We start from the raw sequence: 23,817 nt of genomic DNA on the forward strand, positions 1-23,817 counted from the left end.
TTATTCCTTTCTGTTGCTTTAGAGTATTTCATTATGTGGATACACATTCTGTCTATCCATTTATAAGTTGATGAACACTTAAGTTTCCAGTTTGAGGGTATTATGAATAATTCTCTTATGAACTTTGACATGGGTGTCTTTGTGTGTACATGTGTTTTCATTCTGCCTGGATAGATATCCAGGAGTAGAATTGCTGGGTTATATGGTAGCTGCATGTTTAACTTCTTGAGGAGCTGAAAACTGTTCTCTACAGTGGCTACACCATATCACACTCCCACCAGCAATGTATGAGGGTTCCTGCTTATCCACATCCTTTCTTATTCATACTATGCTTTCTAGTGCATGTGAAAAGGTATCTTATTATGGTTTTAATTTGCATATCCTAATGACTAATGGTGTTAAGCATCTTTTCATGTGCTTATTAGTTATTCATATATCTTCTTTGATGAAATGTTCATATCTTTTGGCCATTTTCTGATTTTTTTTGTCTTATTATTGAGGTGTTAAGGATTTAAAAAAATAAATTCTGGACCCAAATCTCATATTGAATATGTGTTGACAAGTATTTTCTTTCAGTTTGTTGTTTGTCTTTTCATTACTTAATGGTGTCTTTTGAAGTACAAAAGTTTTGAATTTTGATAAGGTCCAATTTATCAATTTTTTTTCTTTCATGGACCATATTTTAGTGTTATATCTAAGAAACCTTTGCTTAGGGGGATGATGGGGATGGGCAAAATGGATGAAGGGGGGTAGGAGATATAGGCTTTCTAGTTATGGAATGAATAAGTGATGGGGATAAAAGGTACAACATAGGGAATATAATCGATGGTATTATAATAGTGTTGTATGGTGACAGATGGGAGCTATATTTGTGGAGAGCACAGTGTAATATATAGACTTGTCAAATCACTATGTTGTACACCTAAAACTACGTAACATTAGGTGTCAACTATACCTCAATTAAAATAATTTTTCATAAAATACTATGCAGCCATTAAAAAGAATGAATTATAGCAAAACCAGTTGATTTGGTTAGGCTTTCTATGAAGTATTATTGAGTGAGAAAATCTAGGTGTAGAATTGTATAATACTGCATTTCTATAAATAATACCGATAAATAATGAAAAGGTATATCATTAGTGTATATATATACATAAAATAAATCTTGACTTAGTACAAGCTCTCAAAGATCTTTGTTCCTTCTAAAGGTTTTATTTATTTAGCTCTTTTATTTAAGTTTATGATACAATTTGAATTAATTTTTATTTATGATGTGAGGTTCTCTGCTTCATCTTTATTCATCTACATTCCGCGATTGATACCAGGAAGAATAGTTACTTAAAATTTCAAATCAGACCTTTTGACTCCTTTCATTAAGACATTCCAATGGCTTCACATTTCATTCCAAGTGATATTCAAAGTCCTACCGTGTCCTGAATTTCCTGCCTGTTGGTATCATCTGCCCCTTTCTAACCTACATGGTTTACTCCAGGATTATTGGCTTTCTTGCTGTTTCTGTGTCTAATACCCACCTCAGGGTTTCTGCACATGCTGCTTTATCTACCAGGAATGTACTGTCACCTCCTCATAGACAACTTCCCTGACCACTGGAGAGCACAGTGCCCCATGTCGTATTCTCTATCCCCTAAGCCTTTCATATTTTCCTTCATGGCCCATAGCATCTCCCAGCACAGTATAGGTAATATTTACGTATGTTGTGTGTGTGTTTGTTTATATATTGTTGACTTCCCTCATTAAAATAAAAGCTATGTAAGATCAGAAACATTATTCTTTTGTTCACTGTTCTATCTGCATTACCTAGAAGTGTGCCTGACACACAGTAAGAACTCACTGAAAGTTTGTGAATTAAAAACATAAAGGACTCATAGTTCCTAGTTTTGCTTCCAGGATGTCTAGGATTGGTGTGTGAGTCCAAGTATGCTTATATTCTTGAAGAAAAATAGAAGTGGAGTAATATAAAGCTTACTTTGTTTCTGTAGATAGACATATCACTAGACAAGATAAGATACTATAAATGATTATTTGAATGGTTTTACAAAAGGAAAATCTTTATTTGAATTACCTGAGAATTATAACTTTGTATTATCTGATAATATATTTAAATTTCTTGCGTTGGTATTAACAAAAGATTTTTCAAAAAATTTTATATGCAAATGTTCAGTGTAAATAGAGGTATATGTGCATATTATTTCTTAGTTTTAATCCTTTTCTTTAAAAAAAAAAAGATTGATTTATTTATTTGAGAGAGAGAGTGCACGAATTGAGGTAAGGGCAGAGGGAGAGAATCTTCAAGCAGACTCCCTGATGAGTGGGGAGCCCACAAGGGGCTTGATCTCTAGAGCCTGAGATCATGACCTGAGCTGAAACTAAGAGTCAGACACTCAACTGACAGAGGCAACCAGGTGCTCTGTTGTAATCTTTTTCTGACTACCATACCTAGAAATCACCTTTTTCTTCCTCTTCGCATTTATTTGTACCCACTTTTACGAGAATTACCATTTGGTTATCAATCTCTACTTGAATTACAGATATCTCTTCCATTTTGCTTTAAATCTATATGAATAGATTATAAAATACTACTGGGCAGGATCCATACCTTATCTATCTTTGCATTTTCCAGAAATGCTTTGCATGAAGTTCTAACACAAATTATCCAATAAATAGTAAGAAACTTTAGCTAATATGTCATAATTTGAAAGTTACATTGTCAAATTAGTTTGAACAATACATAATAATAACGCTGAGTCTGTGTTCATAAGCTTATAGAGCATATGATCTATTTTTAAAATGTTTAACAATATGCCATTGCTTTCTGCGTCCTAGTATTGAGAAATTCAGGATTAGGTGCTGAGTAATGGCTTTCTCAGTACTGAGAAATACAGATATTTACATGACTACATCCAAAACAAGTATTTTCAGAGAAACCATTTGGCACAAACAAATTTGAATGATACTTTATTTTTATCTTTGCGTCATTATCATTGTTGCTTCAGGTGCATATATGAAGTGAAACAACAATGCAGATATGTGTGTATAAGCTTATGTGCCTATACTGGGGGGTCTAATAATGTGGAATATTAACTTTTATTCAAATGAAATCTGTGTTTGACCACTATGAGGGAGACAGTGGAGGTAGACTTGCTTATAGTGCCCCAAAAATAAGTTGTTATGCTAACATTTTCATACACAGAATCTCAGTCCAGATTGCATGCCTTTAGCACAAAAATGTACTGCTTTCTCTGTGAAAAGTGCTCTTTGCATAATCCCTGTGTCTCAGTTTGAGTATCTTTGTAATGGTTATATTAATTTACCTCATGGAAGTGTGAGGAATAAATAAGAATGTGTCTGTGTGTGTATATATATCTTTCTCTCTCACTTAGTCGTGTCCAGCATATAGCAGTTGATGTTACCATTTTTCTATTTGAATGTATATTACGTTTATGATGGAAAAAATGCAGGAAAAATAAAATTTAACAGAAGATAACAAAGTTGTTCAGATTATAAGCCTTAAATAAATAAAGGACACCAAGGGAAATTAGAAAATTTAACCCTTACTTGAGTCAATGCCCATGTGATGCCAAAATTAGAGGTCGAAACACAGGTAAAAAGGATTTGGGGCTGGTGATGCCAGATAATAAGACATAACTGATTGTAATTTTAATGTTATAGTATATCAGGTATAAGCCAGTTTTAAACCATCTAAACTTTACTGAAGGAGGGATATGGTCAAAAGATGGAAATGTATCTAATGTTTTATCCTGGACCTGGGAGGTTTAAATGGAGATTGTTGTTTTGATCAGGCTCCTTCAAATATTGCCTACGCAGAGAGAGAATAGCTGAATGTTTTTTTGTCACCATTACTGAGAATTCACATTTGTAGCCCATCAGAAGTTGAGGCAGAGAAGAACCAAAAATGGGACACATGAGTGGCTCGGTCGATTGAGCGTCTGACTCTTGATTTCAACTCAGGTCATGATCTTATGGGCTGTGGGATCGAGGCCCGCATCGGATTCCACACTCAGCGTTGAGGTTGCTTCTCTCCTTCTCTCTCTCTGCCCCTCCCCCTGCTCATGCTCTTTGTCCCTCTAAAATAAATAGATCTTCTAAAAATTTTTTAAAAAAAGAACCAAAAGCCACCATCATATAAGTCTCCATAAACACTGTGAGAGGAATTATTTTAGAAAATCTTTAATATCTGAAAAATGGGAGGAGAGCATGAGGAGGAATCTAAAATTTCAAAATGTTATCTTTGAATGACATGGGGGACATTCTCATGTAGCTATACAGAGTGTTAATTGAGGTTTCTTAGAAGTTTTAGAATGATTGCAGTCTGAGGTGCTTTTTCGAGAACATGCTGTGCTTATTCCACTGTGGTAGTGTGTACAATTCTTATTTGGACTTCTTGGATTAAAATCCATCCCCTTTAGTGTTTGAATTTTAGTAAAGCTACTCTCAAATCCCTATGGATAATAAAGATGGAACAGTCAAATATCATCTGTCCTTGTTTATTTAGGTAAAGTAATTCCATTTTGCAAGATCCTTGTAGGAGGATTAATGGAGAATCTTTTTTTTTTTTTTAAGATTTTATTTATTTATTTGAAAGAGACAGGGACGCCTGGGTGGCACAGTCATTGGGCGTCTGCCTTCGGCTCAGGGCGTGATCCCGGCATTATGGGATCGAGCCCCACGTCAGGCTCCTCCGCTATGAGCCTGCTTCTTCCTCTCCCACTCCCCCTGCTTGTGTTCCCTCTCTCGCTGGCTGTCTCTATCTCTGTCAAATAAATAAATAAAATCTTTTTTAAAAAAATGTTTGAAAGAGACAGGGAGAGAGAGAGAGTACAAGCAGGGGGAGTGGCAGGCAGAGGGAGAAGCAGGCTCCCAATTAGCAGAGAGCCCAACGTGGGGCTCAATCCCTGACCCTGGAACCATGACCTGAGCCCAAGGCAGGTGCTGAACTGACTGAGGCACCCAAGCGCCCCTAGTAGAGTCTTTAAGAGACTGAAAAATCAAATCAAAATTGTCCCTTAACAAGAGCCAATTCTGAAGGACAAATACTTGGTGAGATACTATTACAATAAGGGGCATATCAAACACCATATTTTCACTTCTACCAGATAGCACTTAAAATTTTAGAGAATTAAAATTATTCTCTAGGGGTGAAGGACCTATAACCTTAAGTTTGTTAAAAAGCTGCGGCAGCTTTTAATTATTAAGTGAATTATCAAGTCGAGACTGCAATACCAAGAAGAAATAAAAGGCATCAGATCCCAAGGGAGCCAGGCCTCTTTGATTCCTCAGCCCCTTTAGAACTTTGTGGTAAGTGAGATGTAAGAAGTCAGATAAATTCCTGAAATAGTACTCAGATTATATTCTTGATTTAGCATATACCTATCTTGCCAAATCTCTCTTTAATTGTTAATTTGGGATTTGGGGCCTTAGGGGCCATGCTATATTGAGACAAAGAAAAGAAAAATTATAAGTTTGGTCAAAATATAGCTATCAAATAGTGACACTCCATATTTTATTCACCAATTAGACTTCTTGTCTCATGACAGATAAGACCAGACATATGTGTGTGGATCTTTTTTTAGGCATGCATTGATAACATGACACTTGTCTTTGTGGCTGCAAGGATTGGACTGAACGGATTTTATTGACTCTAATCTCAGTATTAACAATAAAACCTGCTCAGCAACAAGGATGCTGAGCCTTTCTCTCTGGGGTATCAACCTATATGCATTGAGAGAGAGAAGAGTGAAACGTTTGAAATTTTCAAAGTCTTGATTGTGTGACTTCAGAGACATGGCAGAAAGCTTGAGACTGTGGCAGACCGCAGACTGTGCCAGTGATGGCTGAAACCCAGGGTTCTGGGCTAATGAGCTATCGCAGTTGGTACTAGAGAAGCAGAGGAATCACAGCAAACAACACTAAACCACCTAAAAAACACTTAACTCACTTGATAGGCATTAAGGCTATGAAAGGGAACTACTTTCCAGTTGGTATATGAAAATTACTACTCTGGACCATGAAAGTCTAAAGAACATTAGTCAAACGATGAATGAGAAGAAGAGAAACAATGACATACTAGGGGGAAATTAGCCTCCACCCGTACATAGACTGTAACCCATTCATGGTACCATTTAAACTAGTCAGTCCACCCAGAGAAGTCCTAGTGAATGAAAAAAGCCACTGGACTCTGATAACCCACCTTTGGGGGAAAGTTACCACCAATGAGAGGAAGAAACAAATGGTTAACAGGCCTCAAGTGAACACATAGATATTCTTTTTTTTTTTTTTTAATTATGATATGTTAGTCACCATACAGTACATCCTTAGTTTTTGATGTAGTGTTCCATGATTCATTGTTTGCGTATAACAACCAGTGCTCCATGCAATACGTGCCCTCCTTAATACCCATCACGGGGCTAGCCCATCCCCCCACCCACCCCCCCCTCTAAAACCCTCAGTTTGTTTCCCGGAGTCCATAGTCTCTCCTGGTTCATTTCCCCCTCTGTTTACCCCCCTTCATTTTTCCCTGCCTTCTCCTAACCATCTCCCTGCTATTCCTTATGGTCCACAAATGAGTGAAACCATATGATAATTGTCTTTCTCTGCTTGACTTATTTCACTTAGCATAATCCCCTCCAGTCCCATCCATGTTGCTGCAAATGTTGGGTAATCATTCTTTCTGATGGCTGAGTAAGATTCCATTGTATATATAGACCACATCTTCTTTATCCATTCGTCTGTTGAAGGGCATCTCGCTCCTTCCACAGTTTGGCTATTGTGGATAATGCTGCTAACACATAGAAATTCTAATAGAGATGGTTGAGAATTTGCCTGAAATCCAGCTCACTACTGTTAATGCTCATAGATTGGGTTAACCTTAAAAAGAAAACAGCCAGTTATTTTACCAACAAAATGAGTGTATTTCAGAAGAGCAGAGAATTACAATTTGGGCCATGCAAGTTGTGGCAAAACCATAGGCAAGTCCCAAGAACAAAGGAGAGGAATATTCTTTTATAGAGGAAAGGGGGTAGTAGGGAGGGGTTTTATAAACAAAAAGTCCATTGGAGTAAACTGGGAGTTCAAGTGTAGTGGCTGTTCATTGGCTGAGTTGTGACAGTCTCTCACTGGCTGGGCTGTTGCTGGGCAAGAAGAAAACTTTTCTTTCTTCTCCTGGGGGGTGAAGTATGGACTTCTTCCTGCCGAGAATGTATGGTACATCTCTGTGTGTCTACAAGTGATGACGGACAAGTGGTGGGACATGAGAGACACCTCATTTGGCCCCCTCCGACTCCATTTTAAATGAGGTTTCCTTTTATTAATTTTCACAGTTGCTACCAGCAGAAGGTATAGTTATTGTAAAATGGGAGTTAAAGTTGCAGGGAGCAAATTCCCAGGATTGAAACCCTCTATACCAGCTATTAAGATTGCTCCCTCTACCTTTAGAGAACGATCACTGGGTGGCTGTGGATTCATAACCACCAAGTACAGCCTCATGGGTTGTGCAGTACCACATGGTGCCGTATCTAAAGGAGGAGGGACATTCACATAACACGTATCATCAATTTGAGCGTTTTTTTGCAAAAATGTCACGACAGGTAGAAGCAATGTTGTCTTGTTCTGCAACAGTCAGTTTACTGTAACAAATTTCCAATAGTCACAACACAGTGTCTTGAGGGCGGGTCACTTTTCTAATTTGCACAAAGACACTAGCATAGCGCTGACTTTCTCTCCTTTTCAGAGGACTGCAAAGAATGTACTAAGGGTGTGAAAAGTGTGTCCCTGGAGGAGGAAAAGTAAATATGTTTGTGTTTTATTTCTGTGAGAAATAGTATCTATGTGACATAAGTTATCTCTTGTTAAACTAGTTTCCTATCCTGCCTTGATATTGGCAGTGTGTCTGGGACCAAGGTGGTGAATTATGTGGAAATTGAAATATATTCATGAAGCCTAAAAATTCAGTACAGATCAAAAACATATGGCAGATCTAGACCCAGCTTTAAAGTCCCAGAATCATTTTTTGAAATGTGGCCTGCTTGGCCCCCAGGTGTTGCTGCTTTTTATGTGTCAGAGTATTCCTAACAAAGTTAAAATATACTTTGCTTTTTTAATGGAGACGATATAGAATAGTGGTTAAGAACATAGAATCTGCAGCCAGATAATCTGGATTCAAATCCCATCTTTTCTTGCTCTCTGTATGCCCTTGAGCAAATCATTGAACTTTTCTATGTCTCAGTTTCTTCAAATGGAAAATGGTGTTGAGAGTATTAGTATGTACTTCTTAGGACTATTATAAAGGTTAAATATATTAACATATGAAAAGCATTTTAACCAAACCAGCCTACTAGCACAATACAGTGCTTTGCTGCTGTTTCTAATACTATTACTCTTAAATAATAGCAATCAAGTAGTGGTTATATTTTGTCTAATGTTCTTTACCTCAAATAAGAAGTCAATATGGAAATTTTTGTACCAGAAGGTAAATGCATATGTGGGCATTTTGGCATTCTTCAAATTAATAGATTACTAGTATATTATTAATTTTTCATTTACATTCTGTCAAAACATCTTTATAATGTAATAGGTACTTGCTTATTTGTGCTAACCTTTTGGGCGCACTTTTGGATCTATGCGTATAAGAACCTTCTTATTTCTGGGGCGCCTGGATGGCACAGCGGTTAAGCGTCTGCCTTCGGCTCAGGGCGTGATCCCGGCGTTACGGGATCGAGCCCCACATCAGGCTCCTCTGCTATGAGCCTGCTTCTTCCTCTCCCACTCCCCCTGCTTGTGTTCCCTCTCTCGCTGGCTGTCTCTATCTCTGTCAAATAAATAAGTAAATAAATAAAATCTTTAAAAAAAAAAAAAAGAACCTTCTTATTTCTACTTCCCTAGAAAAGTATTTCTTACACTGTCTGGCACAATCGTAACAATGTTTGGCATGACTTGTCTATATGTAAGGATGATAAAGACATAGAATTAGTACCTACTGTTCATCCCTTCCTTCTCTCTCTTTTTTTAACTTCATTTAAAAAAAAGTATCGAATAAAAACTAACATTTGAATCTGAAAAATAAAACCCTAGTCTTGGATATGACCAGACTTAGACATTAAAAATTTAATATATATATATATTATATATATATATATATAATATATATAATATATATATTGTGTATACGTATATACATTATATATATATTTTGTAATGTGAGTCATATATTGAACAAGAAACTTTTTTTTAATGTTTTTTTATTATATTATGTTAGTCACCGTACAGTACATCCCCGGTTTCCGATGTAAAGTTCGATGATTCATTAGTTGCGTATAACACCCAGTGCACCATGCAATATGTGCCCTCCTTACTACCCATCACCAGTCTATCCCATTCTCCCCCGCCCCGAAGCCCTCAGTTTGTTTCTCATAGTCCATAGTTTCTCATGCTTCATTCCCCCTTCTGATTACCCCCCCTTTCTTTATCCCTTTCTTCCCCTACCGATCTTCCTAGTTCTTATGTTCCATAGATGAGAGAAATCATATGATAATTGTCTTTCTCTGCTTGACTTATTTCACTTAGCATTATCTCCTCCAGTGCCGTCCATGTTGCAGCAAATGTTGAGAACTTGTTCTTTCTGATAGCTGAGTAATATTCCATTGTATATATGGACCACAACTTCTTACTCCAGTCATCTGTTGAAGGGCATCTCGGTTCCTTCCACGCTTTGGCTATTGTGGACATTGGTGCTATGAACATTGGGATGCATATGGCCCTTCTCTTCACTACGTCTGTATCTTTGGGCTAAACACCCAGTAGTGCAATGGCTGGATCATAGGGTAGCTCAATTTTTAACTTTTTAAGGGACCTCCACACTGTTTTCCAGAGTGGCTGTACCAACTTGCATTCCCACCAACAATGTAGGAGGGATCCCCTTTCTCCACATCCTCTCCAGCAATTGTTGTTCCTTGCCTTGAACAAGAAACTTTTTTACAGGAGAATTTTGATTTACTAATTCTATAATGTGAGCTGTAGTAGAACATTCAGTGGGGGAGGGTTCTGAAAGTCTCGATTTCTTGGTAGTTTTTACTCACTCTAACTTTCTTTGATAAAGCAAGCAAATCATTTGAAGTGATACAAAACAGATGAGAATTTATTTTTTTAAAGATTTATTATTTTTTTTTTTTAGATTTTATTTATTTGGGAGAGAGAGAGAGAAAACATGAGCAAGGGAAGGGACAGAAGGAAAAGCAGACTCCCCCATGAGCAGGGAACCTGACGCAGGGCTCAATCCCAGGACTCTGGGATCATGACCTGAGTTGAAGGCAGACACTTAACCGACTGAGCCACCCAGGTGCCCCTAAACAAATGAGAATTTAGATTATAATACAAAATGGCACTCTGGAAATTTATAGATGTTTAAGTTTTATTTAAGACTGCAGACTTCAGGGGATTGTCAACAAGATGGTTCTCATGATTGGTGATATTAACCATAATTGCATACTGCAATTTTTTATTTGAATTGCAAAAATATGTGATATGGCTGCGTGAGCCAGCAGGAATGCCTTGTGATTCCTTGTAATTGCGTCAACCAACAGGAATGCCTTGAAATTACTTGTAATTGAAGGTACTCTCCCTTTTAGTATGATGTAAAGTGATACACCTGGAAACCCGAGGTACCCAGCAATCCAGTCTTTATTTATACCTTTGTTATGTTTCCATCACATGCATATAGGCAATACAGGTATCTATCTGCCTGGCTGGCTGATCCTTAATCAGCTACTAAATCACTTATTGCTTTGAACAATCATCTTAATCCCTTTCACCCTTCTTTTCCTGGGATATAATATTAAACTATGAACTCAAGCTCACTGTGGTCTTGTTTATATTCTTTCTAATAGGGCTGAAGTTGGAGCCTTTTACTTTTAAATGATTTCAACTTGTCTTTCCAATTTTTCAAGCTTTTCAATTAATTTGCAATTTGTGTTTTTAGAAGAACATAAAATATTAAAACATGATTGAAAAAATGTTCTTGCTTATGAACAAGTACTAATGTAATATTTATGACACTTTTGAATAGAAATCAATTACTTGAATTCTCAAAGGCATAAAAAAAGTAGTATTTAAATGACCTTTATTCTGAATTATGGACATGACCCAGTGAATACCCATGAATGTTCTGATGCTCCAAATTTTAGTAGGAGTGGTTTTAGCATCTCTATATTTTTGTATGTATTAAAATCTCACATATCTCACAAAGACATTTAAGCTGTCAGATAAAGCTACAACTTAAAACAGAAGATTGAGTTCCTTTTTGCAAGCCCTTTAATGCTGCCACAGTAAGGATATTTTATTCTCTCACTAAAAATTCAAACTATTTCTATGACCTAAGTTTAGTACCTTTTTGTTAATATGCCAGGCAATACTATTTTCTTTGTAACATAGCAATTTCATTTTATTTCAGAACATTTTAAATAAAGTTAAATGCCATACAAAAGGTATACAGTCCTTTGGAATAACTACACCGATGGCAAAGGTATATCACTATCAATCAGTATGTGGGCATATTCCTTAGGTATTCAGAAGAAAATAAAAATAACGTGCCTCTGATAAAAGTCGACATCTCTAATCCATCTGTCAACAGAGCCATGCAAATTTACACACCATAATATCTTCCTAAAGCCTGACATCATCAATACATATCAGTTATGGATGTTACTAAATACAATTTTGTACTTTACAGTTCCAGCTGTTCATGGAGGACAGTTTGAACTTTGAAAGAGCATCTCATTAGATGTTGGGAGAAGAAACAAGGAAGACATGACCTGAAGGATGAGGGAGGTAAGAAAATGAACATGATGTACATATAACCACTGGCAGTAGTTCAAAGAAGATATTGTTGGTTGGTTGGTTGGTCTTAATGACTATAATCTTTTGAGTATACTTATAAACTTAACCAGAGGGAAATTAATAAAGGTTAAAATTGAACTTCTAAAGAGAGGCAGCTTAATATGCTGGTCCTTGAGAAAGTTCATGTTAGTGAAGCCAAGAGTAAATGAAGGAGATAGCTAATTGGCATCAAATAGCTTTTCCTTTCTCTCTGAAAAAAAAAGGGGGGCTAGCATATTTAAATAAAGATAGACTTTAAGAAAGCAGGAAGGAAAATGGAAGGAATCCACGTTTTAGTACCTCTATTTTCCCATTAAAGTAGAAAACAAATTCATTCATTAACTGGGATCTAGTGGTAGATAGAGACGTTGGAAGCTCAGAAATAAACTAAATATTTGATTTAGGATTTGGAACATAAGGTCTGTTCACGTAGCCAGGAGTATGTCCTTGCAAATTGCCTTCATTCTGGGCTTCTGATACTCCAATGACATGGATTTGACTATTTAGACTGAATTGGTCTACATTTATGTACACATAACTTCAGTTCTCCAAATCTTGTATTTTTTTTAATGTTGCCATCCAGTTCCTGTTTCTACCACAAATTGCAAGCATCTTTTTAATTTGCACACAAATTTGCATTAAATCCCTGGTGTCTTTACTAGAATAATACTTGTATGTCTCGAATTGCACTGTTGACTGTGGTAGCCACTAGCTACATGTAGCTATTTAAATTTAAAGTTGAAGAAAATTAAAAATTAAGTTTCTCATGTGTACTAGCTACAATTTAAATGCTCTGTAGCCAGCTGTGGCCACTGGCTGACATATTTAATAGTGTAGATATATTTCCATCACTGCAGAAAGTTATATTGGATAAACGTGGTCTAGAATCATGCCATTCCCACTTGGGTAATTTTTATTTAAATGAAATAAAGATAGTCTGTTAAAATCATGTTTATTGGTGATTTTAAATTGAGTGCATTCCTGACAAAGTGATTTCATATCACCATGCTATTTCCGTGCCCATACATAAAGTAAATATATGCCCAAAAGAAATGAGGAGATTCAGCCTCAGGAGTCTTAATATTTACAAAGCTGTAGTCTTTGACTTTCTACTGGCAATTCAACTCCAATCCTAACTTTATGTTGGAGGAATTGAAGTCATTTATCATCAATCTTCTTTGACTCATTCCTGATCTTGTACCCCAACTAGAATAAATGAGTTTCTAAATTTTTCTCAAGGCTTCAGTCATACCTTTTCAACTCCACGCTGCTTAATAAACCCAAGAAGTTTGGGTTTTCTGTTTTCTGCCCCGGGAAGTATTGTAATGTTGTAGCACCATTCTTTTAGCCAAGAACTTGAATTCGTTCCCACTCCGTGACAAACAAGGTGTTGGGTCCTTCTGATATTCAGTTTCCATATTTACTTAATTCCCTTAAAAATTCCATCTTCCAGTGTAAAATGAGCAAATAAATACATTTAAAGCAAAGCTACAAAATTATTTTCATTTCAGTAATTCCAAACATATATGCTGCTACCTAGGTGTATGCACTGTGCTAAGAGGTTTCTACAAGTGTCTTAACTAAATTCTCACCACAACCCCTCAAAGCAGGAACACTCACTCAATGTGTTTTAGATATTTTTATTAAGGTGGTCTATCCAGTGATTAAGAAGCATGTTTTAGTGCATTTTAAGATAGATGCCATAACTGAGAAGCCCCCAAACTAGATGAAAAATAAATGTTTCTTTCTTACAACATGAATAAGGCCGGCTTTTTTTCCATCTGGTGGCTCCACCATCGGCTAGGGCCGTGGACACATTTGCTCACAGCCAGAAAATGAAAAAAAGGGTAGAGAAGGCACAGTCACTTCTTAACCACTGTGACCTAGAAGAGAAACAGATCCCTTCCACTCACTCGCCACTCGTGAGACTGAGTCATAAGGACTTAGCTAGGTACAAAGGATGCTGGCAAATGCAGCTTCTTGCCACACAGTCATGTTTCAGTAATCACCTCATCGCTATAGAAGAGGCGTGTGGATCGAGTATCTCCTTACTGTGTGACCGTAACTTTAACTTACATAAACTTTGTTTTCCTACTTTCTATAATGGATTAAATAACCTTATCTCATAAGTAGTAAATGAACTTGAACTGTTAACTTCAGGGCTCAAATATAATAAGCACCCAGTAAGTAGTAGCTCATTAATTCATTGCCATCTTCTTTAATAAGCTACAGAATATTCTGATGCCTGAATGTTGGGGCTTCATTTGATTCTGGCAATTTCTTTATCTACTCCAACAACCAACCTAATTAGGAGGACTCTGTCACGGCAGCTAGCCTTGCATAATGCTCAACACCTGCCTGCTCGTGGTCCCCAAATATATCCTGGCTTTTAATTATACACCACTGTGCTATGCTTCTTTATTGCCATTTCCCTGTTTTTTTACTTTATTTATTTTCTTTTTATCTTGGGCTCCTGATGACAACTGAACATGCTTTTGTCACTTCTTGAAAACTGTGCTTTTCCCATAAGTGGATGTTTTCTCCATGGCTGAAATTGAGGATGTGTCTCTAGCTGCAGCCTTGTCCAAATTTAGATTTAATTTCAATCTTTTGTTAGATTGGTCCATGCTGTATGTGTACCATCAAAGAACAGCTTTTGAGCAGTGAACAACAAAACAATATGGTTTGAATGAAACCAGACAATATATGTGGAAGAAATGATGCATATAGAAATCTATCATTTTTTGCATTCCTTTTTACTTTATCTTTCTTGGACATGAATATATGTGTGTATGCATGTAAATGTTGCATAAGGAGTGTGTGTGTGTGTGTGTGTGTGTGTGTGTGTGTGTGTGTATTCTGGGTTGGGTGGTAAAAAGGAAGAAATTTATATAATGTAAGCAAATTTTTGTCATTAGGAGATCTGTGATAAGGAGGAGCAGATAGTGAAGAGGTCTTCAGTGACAATGGTCAGGGTGAATATTACTTTTATTGACCCAGAGATTTTTGCTTAAAAACAAACAAACCAGGATTTACACTTATCTTCCAGAGCCTGAAATATTGTATGTGTTCAAGAAACATAGTATAATATTTCAAAATAGAAGTGTTGAGTCAATCACATTATAAAATAATGTATTAGACCAATATGTGAAAATGTTAAAAGTAACAGGGAAGCATTCAGAAGAATTTTAGTCTTTTTAACCCTAGAAGGATATTAAATGGTGGGTTTGATTAGAGAAAGATTGGAAAGAGAATTTACTTGTTGACAACTGTGCCTTAGGGACCTCCTTACCCCCAAAGTAGGAAGGATAGAATGATACTTTCTTTTTTTTTTAATATTTTATTTATTTATTTGACAGAGAGAGCACAAGCAGGCAGAGGGAGAGGGAGAAGCAGGCTTCCCACTGAGCAAGGAGCCTGACACGGGGCTTGATCCCAGGACCCTGGGATCATGACCTGAGCTGAAGGTAGTTGCTCAACCCACTGAGCCACCCAGGCGCCCCTAGAATGATACTTTCTAACTTCAGATGTAATCATAGTAGCTTCACAGAGTTTATTTCAGAATATGTTTAGCAAGTTTATTTGAAGGGAATGGGGGATAGAATTTTTTCTCTCCCAGAGGAGAAGGTGTGGTATTATTTCCAAGCCCCAAATCAGTAGAGAGTGTAATGAGTAGTAAATAAGCTATACAGATCTAAGGCACAGTATAATGAATACAGTCAATAGTACTCTGTATAATGATGTAATGTGGTAAATATTGTTTCAGTGGCAATCATAATATATAAATGTATCAAAGTAATACACTGTATACCTTAAATTACAAATTGTGACATGTCAAATTTATCAAATAAAAAAAGAGGTGCTTTAATGAGATGCCACAATGAGCTTAATATGTGTCCCTATAAATTTCATGTACACAGGGAACTGGCATTTAACTCATACCAGCAGCAACAGAGAGCTGTTTGTGTAGCAACTAGATTGCACTCCAAGTGTTCATTTGAGTTAAAATTGTATGACTATTTCCTGTGTCCCAGAGGCAGACCAAGAGAAAGAAAGAAGATGATTTTCTTAAGATTTTGTTCACTGAAGCCCCTGGAAATGTTAGGTTATGGAATAAATAATCTGAGAGTTTTTCCAGCTGTCTAGGGGCTGGAGAATGAAAGGGTAACCCATGAGCATAGAAATGCCTATGATTTTCCTCATCGATGAAAAAGCAGGTGAGATATTTCCCCATAATTTTAGGGGAGCCCCAAAGGAACTCATGGGAGTACCTGTATCAGACATCTATTGTCACAGTAATATTACATAACAAGCAACCTACCAGCCAAACAAACAAAACCTCATCCACATACAATAACAACTTCATAATTCATGCATCTAGGTTTGTCACATAGATGCCTCTACTGATTCAGGCTTGACTCACATAGGTCTTTAGGTATCGGCTGACTCTCAGCTTTATCTCAGATGCTTTTGACTGGAACAACTGAGATGGCATGCGTCTCTTATCCTCTAGGAAGCTAGGATAAGCATGTTCTCATGGCAGTGGCAGAGGCACAAAAGCAAGGGCCAGCCCATTTACACAAGTACTTTTCAAGCCCCTACCTCCAACATGATTTTTCACATTCCTTTGGACAAAACAAGTCATGTGCCCATCCCTAGAACTGAAGTGAAGGAGCATTATCAAATTTCAGGGAGAAGGTGATGGATAAAGGAGGGGTAAAGATTTGGGGGCGTTTTTTTCAATTAGTCCATCACAGTGCTCAGTCTACCTCCTCCCTTTCGGCAGTATTCAACCATGTGATAATCAGACACTGTAATCAGTAAAATCAACTGAGAGTATTAAAAAAGCCTAGGTGATAAGAAAGTTCACTTTCACCTGAAGTGGGACCAAGTTCAGGCAGGTGAGAAGACTAAATTTCAGAGCAAATTGAGACATTACAAAATTTTTTTGTGAGACTGGATATCTCAATTACTGAATTGAGACAGTGTTTTGGAACTGAAAGCAACAGTTGAACATTTATTAGTGTGACGAGAGAAGCTTTGGAGCTTGCCTTGAATTTTCATACTGAGCCTGATGAAGAACTATCCCTACTCACTGAAGACAGAGGGACAGTGAGAGGCAAAACTAAAGTTACTTTATGATGAAATCCAATCAGTCACTCTTATTTAAGTGATTTCATTACCTCAATAAATGGTATAGCGTACTGGTTGGGAATTGGAAATCAAGAGCCAACGGCAGAGTCCTTGAGTTCAAATCTCAGCTCTGCTTCTTGTTGTCTGGAGCATGATTTGATTTTTTACATCTGTGCTTCAGTTTTCTTACCTAGACAATTGGGATGATATTTTTACAAGTCTCAAAGTGTTGTTTCAAGTTTGGTTTGAGTTAATACAGTTAACAGATTTCAGACAGTCCCTGGCACACAGTAAACACTTGATAACTGCTACTACAATTTACTATTTCTGTTTAAAAATAAACTTTTCTGGGCACCTGGGTGGGTTGGTCGGTTAAGCGGCTGACTCGTGATTTCTGCTGAGGTAATGATTTCAAGGTCATGGGATGGGGCTCTGCATCGGGCTCTGCACTCAGCATGGAGTCTGCTTGTCCCTGCCCCTTTGTTCCTCCTCCTGCTCTCACCAGCAATCTCTCTCTCTCAAATAAATAAATAAAAACTATAGTTAAAAAAATAAATTTAAAAAAATACACTATTCTACCGTGACATGTGAAATAGAACAATCTGAGTGGAGACCCCACTGGCATCTGATGAGCAGCCTGTCAGAGGTGCATGAGTTACATGGTATTTAGGGAGAAAAACATGTGGTTACCCTTATGCAAAAGCTTTGTGGTCAGTTCCTTCTTCCTAAGCCCCAATTCTCATTTTACCAAGGTCATCTTGGCACGGTTTTTCCTCGGAAACTTGGAATTTTTTTCGAATTTTTTACCACTAGTGACATTTCTTGGATTGTCACGTGTGAGTCCTTTATTAGATAGTGTGTACTTACTATCTATTATTGAGCCTTTAGCATACCAAGTGATGGTTCTAACCTCCAAAAGGCAACTACTAAAAAATATATTCAGATATCTGACTTTTAAGACAGATAATTTCATTAGTTTCTTAGGAAAACAGAAGGTCTAGGTCTCAATATGACATATAAAGTCACAAGTTTGGGGCTAGAAGGAACCTTAGAGATGGTTTAATCAACTCCCTTACTTTATAGATGAGAAAATCAAGGCCAAAATGCACATATCATGTGCCCAGAGTTACAGACTATTTTCAGAGTTAAGACTATAAACACTGCGTTCAGATCCACAGGCCCACTCCCCCTTGCATCAACAGGGAAAAGAAGAATGTAGATAAGATGAGTAAGGAGGGGTTAATGTCAAAAAATGGAGTGCAGATCCAAGGCAGGTAATAGAAACCCATTGTGTCTGTTTGTTTTGAATTTATTTTTATTGTGAATAATAATGTGAACATGGGTATATGAATACCTCTTTAAATCCCTGTTTTGAGTGCCTTTAGATATATATCCAGAGCCGGATTTACTAGATCACATGGTAATATAATTTTTAAGTTTTTCAGAATGAACTGCCTTTTAAATTGAACACTGATCATGGTGATGGAGTCTTAAATGGCCTTTTGCACAAAAATGTGGTGACAAATGCTCAAGAGGAGGCATGAGGGAGATGAGGAACCTCCCACACACACCTTTGGTTCGCGGTGAAAGGACTACTGAAAATTCATTTTTTTCAGCCACACTCCCCTTTCACAGTGATGCAGTCCCACTATGAGTCCTATTGTTGTCTTTGTCAGTACCGCGCATCCCAGTGCCCTGAAGGGCTTGCTAAGACACAAATCCCTGGATCTCTCCTCCAGAGTCTGTGGTGAGCAGACATCAGGGCAGTTGATGGGAGTTGGAGGGGGAGAGTTGTGGTGCTGAGACTCCATTTCTGACAAGTTCTCAGGTGACGCCGATGCTGTCAGTTTGGGGGTCAAACGGTGAATCACTGACCCATGGAAACAGTAGTAAAGAGCAATACAACAAATATGTATGAGGCCGTGAGTCGTGCTCAAAATTCCACATACTGCATGTGTGAATGTATTACATTTAACGTAAGAGAATAGCCTCCTGTTAGAAGAGAAAGGAATCAAAGAGCTTATCATATGTGCTATAAGGCTTGCATATCTATTTCACCTTGACTCTGTACGACTGGTTACTTCCGAGACCTTGCTGCAGCATTTGATGTCTCCGGAGGTGCAGTTTAGGATTGTCTGGGCTCTAGCTTCGTAGCTACTGCAAACTATGCTAAGATCTGTTCTAACCTAAAGAATGCTTCATTTATTTTATTTCAATAAAAACAGCTCAGTAAAGCCTTTATCGAGCAGTCGCTCCTGTCTTAACATGTCTTTTCTTCCCTCACAGTCTGTCTGTATATCGGATCAGTCTTCTAATCTTTGTGCGAGAATATGAATTCTGGCTGCTAATGCATATACATCATGTAGTTCCATATTGCTTTCCAACTTTAAAATGACACATTTGCACCAAAAATATTTCTGGAAGTCTTTTGGAGAGTTCAAAATACTTCATGCTCTTTGAAAAAACCTTCCTATGTGATCCTTTGATTCCAAATTGGAGGCATTTAATGAGGGATGGCTAAGCACAAGTACATGAAATATAGCGGAGACAGATCATGACAAAGTGAAATGGGTTTTCACAAACAATGGCCTTCGACTGTCACCATGTCCAGATATGTTTCTATGCCCTCATCCTCTCTCTTCATTTCCTCTTCGGCTCTGGGCTCCTGGGAGGTCCCCAGCCCAGCTTCCAGGCACAAGCATCCAGTGCTACTCACCTCCCAAGCTTTCTCCTCCCTTCCCGGTCCCTCACTCTCTTTGTGACACTTGCCAAGAAACCCCCTGTTTATTGGAGTTCAGGAAATACCAATGGATCATCAAGCAACCTTTTCACCTGTCAACTGCCAAATGACATTTTTATGTTTTAATAAGAGTCTGATGGATGTAAATGGCCTCAATATGAAACTGAGAGTTTCGGGTAGCCTAGAAAGAAAACAAAATAATGCAAATGAGATATTTAGTTTTTCTTAAAGTCACATCACATATACAGTTACTTCCTTGCCTATACAGAGGAATAGTTCTGAAGAGAAAATAAAAGAAATAAAAAGGGAAAATAAAACCAGATGGTGCTGTTTGCTGATTCCTGTTATTTCTATGTTTCAAATTTATAAGTATGATAAAAATGATGGAGATAAACGTGTTTACTGCCAGCAACATAATTATCTACCTCAGATTATAATTACTTGAGATTAGATCTTTTCTTCCTTCCTATAAGTTCTGAATGACAAAGGCCGTGACATTTTAAACTCCCAAAGCACCAGTGATGGCATTTGTCACATAGTAAGCATTACTAATAAAAAATAATATAATAATAATAATAATAACTATCATAGCTTTTGAAGAGAAAACCACAAAATGAAACACACACACAAAAAAAAAAAAACAGAAAAAAATAATTTAAAGGAAAGAAATATCCATTCCAAAGAGAAAGAGTATTTTGAGCAAGCGTGGTGATTCTCAAGTTTATCCTTAAACCATTCCCAAAGATCCCATGCCTGAATTTTAAGGAGAAATGGAGTTTTTAAGCAGGAAATGGAAGGAGTGCTGTCCATATGATTCTGTGAGATGTTGATAAGATACCTGGACACTTCTCTAAACATTGTGACAGAGGGGTGCTTAGTGATGAGCGTAGATATTTTGTTTTCAGAGTCCAAAGGACAGGCTTAGCCTGCTGTGGTCTGGCATGATGAAACTTCCAGGAGCCCCTGCGGGGGGAGGACACAAAGGAAGCCATATCATTGGCCTGTCCCCATGTCATGGACCTCACTGTGTCTATCACCAAAAAGAAAGAGAAAACAGGAAAAAATAAAAGATAACTCACAGTACTGGACAAAACTTTCAGAAGCATCATTGAGATAACTTCCGTGGATGCCAGAGTAATTTAGGAGATTATTTGGGCGGGGGGAATGAATGTCTTAAAATTGTAATAGGATTGAGTGGAGAAAACACAAGACACACAATCATTTATTGAGAAACAATGTAAGAGTGTCAGTGTGGCTTAAATACTTCATATACATACAGCGCTGTCAAATAAATGTGGTTATTTAGCAACAGAAATATGTCGAGTGTGACCAAAGAACTTGGTTTTAAATTTAATTTAATTTAAATTGTTCCCATTAAATTTAAGAGGCCACATGTGGTAGTGGCTACGGTATTGCACAGCACAGATTCTAATCCTCAAGAGAAGTCAGAGATTGTTTTTAGTACTCTGTATTTTAGAAATGTAGAAACTGAGTAAAGAAGATTAAGTAAGTTGCTCAAGATCACATCGAGAATGGCGCTGTCCACAACATAAATCCAGGGGTTTCTGACTAAAAATAATTACTCTTTTCTCAGTATTTTATCTTTATCCAGTTTTCTGAAATGACTGATAATTTTTCTCTTAGTTTAAAACTAAGTATCATGCATACCAAAAGATATATGCTAGAAGGCATTATTCTTTGAAAGAGACCCTGCACTGGAAACTACCCATATGACCAACAAATCAAATGAATAAGTGAACTGTGTTCTATTCACACAATAGACTATTATACAGCAATGAAAATGTAGTATCTACAACTCTGTGCAACAATTCAGATAAACCTTACCGACGATATTGTCCATTTAAAGCCAAAGGACCAAAGCCAAAAGAGCATATAATGAATTATTCCAGATATATAAAGTACTTGAACAGACTAAACTAACCTATACTGTTGGAAGTCTGAGCACTTGTTTCTCCTGAGAGCAGAGGTAGAAGAATGGTGAGTGGTGGCTGGGGCAGTGGCTGGAAGAGAGCATGAGAGCAACTTCTGGGATGTTGTACTATGTCTTGCTCAGGATACCGATTATACTTAGTGAGAATTCGTTGACTTGTGCATTTAGGATACATGCATTATATTAGTTTTCTGCTGCTGCATAGCTCATTACCTCAAACTTAGTGGCTTAAAACAACACAAATTTATTACCTCAGTTTTGTAAGGGGAACTCTGGGCATGGTGTGGATGGATTCTTTGCTCACAGACTCACCAGGCTGACATTAAGATGTTGTCTAGTTCTCATCTGGAGCTGGGAGTCCTCTTTCAAGCTCACTGGTTGTTAGAATTAATTGCCTTGTGGTTTTAGGACTGAGGTCCTCCTTCTCCTGCTAGCTGTAGACTGCTCTTAGAATCTAGAGGCTGCCCATACTGTCTTGCCGTGTGGTCCCCACCCCAATTCACACATGTGTACTTGCTTTCCAGGCCAACTGGAGCATGTCTCTCTGACTTCCTCGTCTTTGATTAGCTGGAGAAAACTGTTTACTTTTAAACGGACCAAGCCTACCCAGATAATCACCATATCTTAAGGTCAGTTGATTTGGGATCTTAATTGTATTATCAAAATCCCTTCTCAGCAATACCTAGGTTAGTGTTTGAATGAATATCTGGGAGAAGGTGTGCATATAGCAGGGGCTGGGAATCTACTGATGCCATCTATGAATTCTGCCTCTTGCAGGTACCCTTTTTATGTCTAGATTAAACATTTTTTTAAATTCCTAGTATCACCTAGGAAGTATCAGGGATAAGCGTCTCTATCTAGATACTACTGTCCTTCATAATCACGGCTTTAGAGCAAGAATTAGCACAAGAAAGGAAGTTCTGTGGATGACATCACAGGTGTTGGAAGTGACACAGCTAATCATTATTTTCATTTTGTAGTGTCTGTCTTTTCCTTTACTCAAAGATTGACAAGAGAAAACACAAGCCTACAAATTTACCATGCTCCTAAGTATGAATTCAAGTGTCCTGGTCCAAACAAATTATCTCTGAGCATAGTGAGAAATTTCTGGCAATGGTCTTTGACCTTGACAGTCTTTGAAACTGTTATGTTGGTATGGCAGGGATAGTTTCATGCATTAAGAAGAGATAGGACTGAGCTGCCTGTGGGCCTGTACAGTCTGTTAGGATGGGGGGGGGGAAGCTGTGTTTTATGACAAAACATGTTCCCTTGGTATCCCCAGGCCGTGCAGGACTTGATAGAGAGATTGTGAAGGTCTCCAGCTGTAGATTGTGAGGCTCTAGACTGTGATTGTGAAGGTCTCCAGCTCTAGAAGTAACATTCAGGTAATGAAAATCTCAGTTCCAAAACAAGCCTTTATCGAGAGTGGCCAGCAGAATTCACAAGAACAAGTCATGTAAAGCTGAAGTACCTTCATTTCATGATAGCTTATGTGGATAGTAGAGCAGAGAACTGTGTACATGTGGACATCAACATGCACGTGCATTTTCTCCTATGAATATTTCCATGAGAAACTGTAGACACAAGCCCTAGATATGAGTTCAGTTAGTCAAAATCATATGCAGTTGGCTACACTAGAGAAGGGGAGGCTCTGTCTTGCCTAATATTGTCAGTTACTGCAGCCAAGTTCTGGAAAACATGATTATCAAAATTACAGATGACACAAAAGTAGAAAGAATAAATTGGCTGGATAACAGAATCTGTATTCAAAAAGATGTCAATAGACTGGAATGGTGAGCCAGATCTAACAAGGGGAAATTTGACAGAAAACATCTAAGAGCCTTGCATATATGCTCCCAAATTAAAATGCCCATAGCTACCTAGTTTAAAATGCCACGTTACTGTGCATAATTAATTTGTACATTTGATATGTATTTAATTTATATTATCTAATTTTCTCTTTTTAACCATACTGTTAGGGTGGGTGTAGTTTCCTTAATTATGCAATAGTAGAAGTTCGGAGAAGTTCACTTATTTTGAGCAGGCCAGAGTTCGTGTAGTTAATTACTCTGTAACAAATATAATT

At 37.5% G+C, this 23,817-nt stretch overlaps 1 long non-coding RNA gene across 1 annotated transcript in view; it reads left to right on the plus strand.

Annotated features, from left to right (window-relative positions):
* Positions 1 to 11,854, plus strand: part of LOC148106991 (uncharacterized) — a 131,183-nt gene extending 119,329 nt beyond the window's left edge. Inside the window, exon 3 of the long non-coding RNA XR_015723492.1 lies at positions 11,762 to 11,854. This is a non-coding gene — a long non-coding RNA (uncharacterized LOC148106991). The remainder of the gene's footprint in view (positions 1 to 11,761) is intronic.
* Positions 11,855 to 23,817: the final 11,963 nt, after the last annotated feature.

This window comes from Ursus americanus, chromosome X (genome assembly GCF_024610735.1).
Source record: "Ursus americanus isolate L20-20 chromosome X, mUrsAme1.1.p, whole genome shotgun sequence".
NCBI classification, from domain to species: domain Eukaryota; kingdom Metazoa; phylum Chordata; class Mammalia; order Carnivora; family Ursidae; genus Ursus; species Ursus americanus.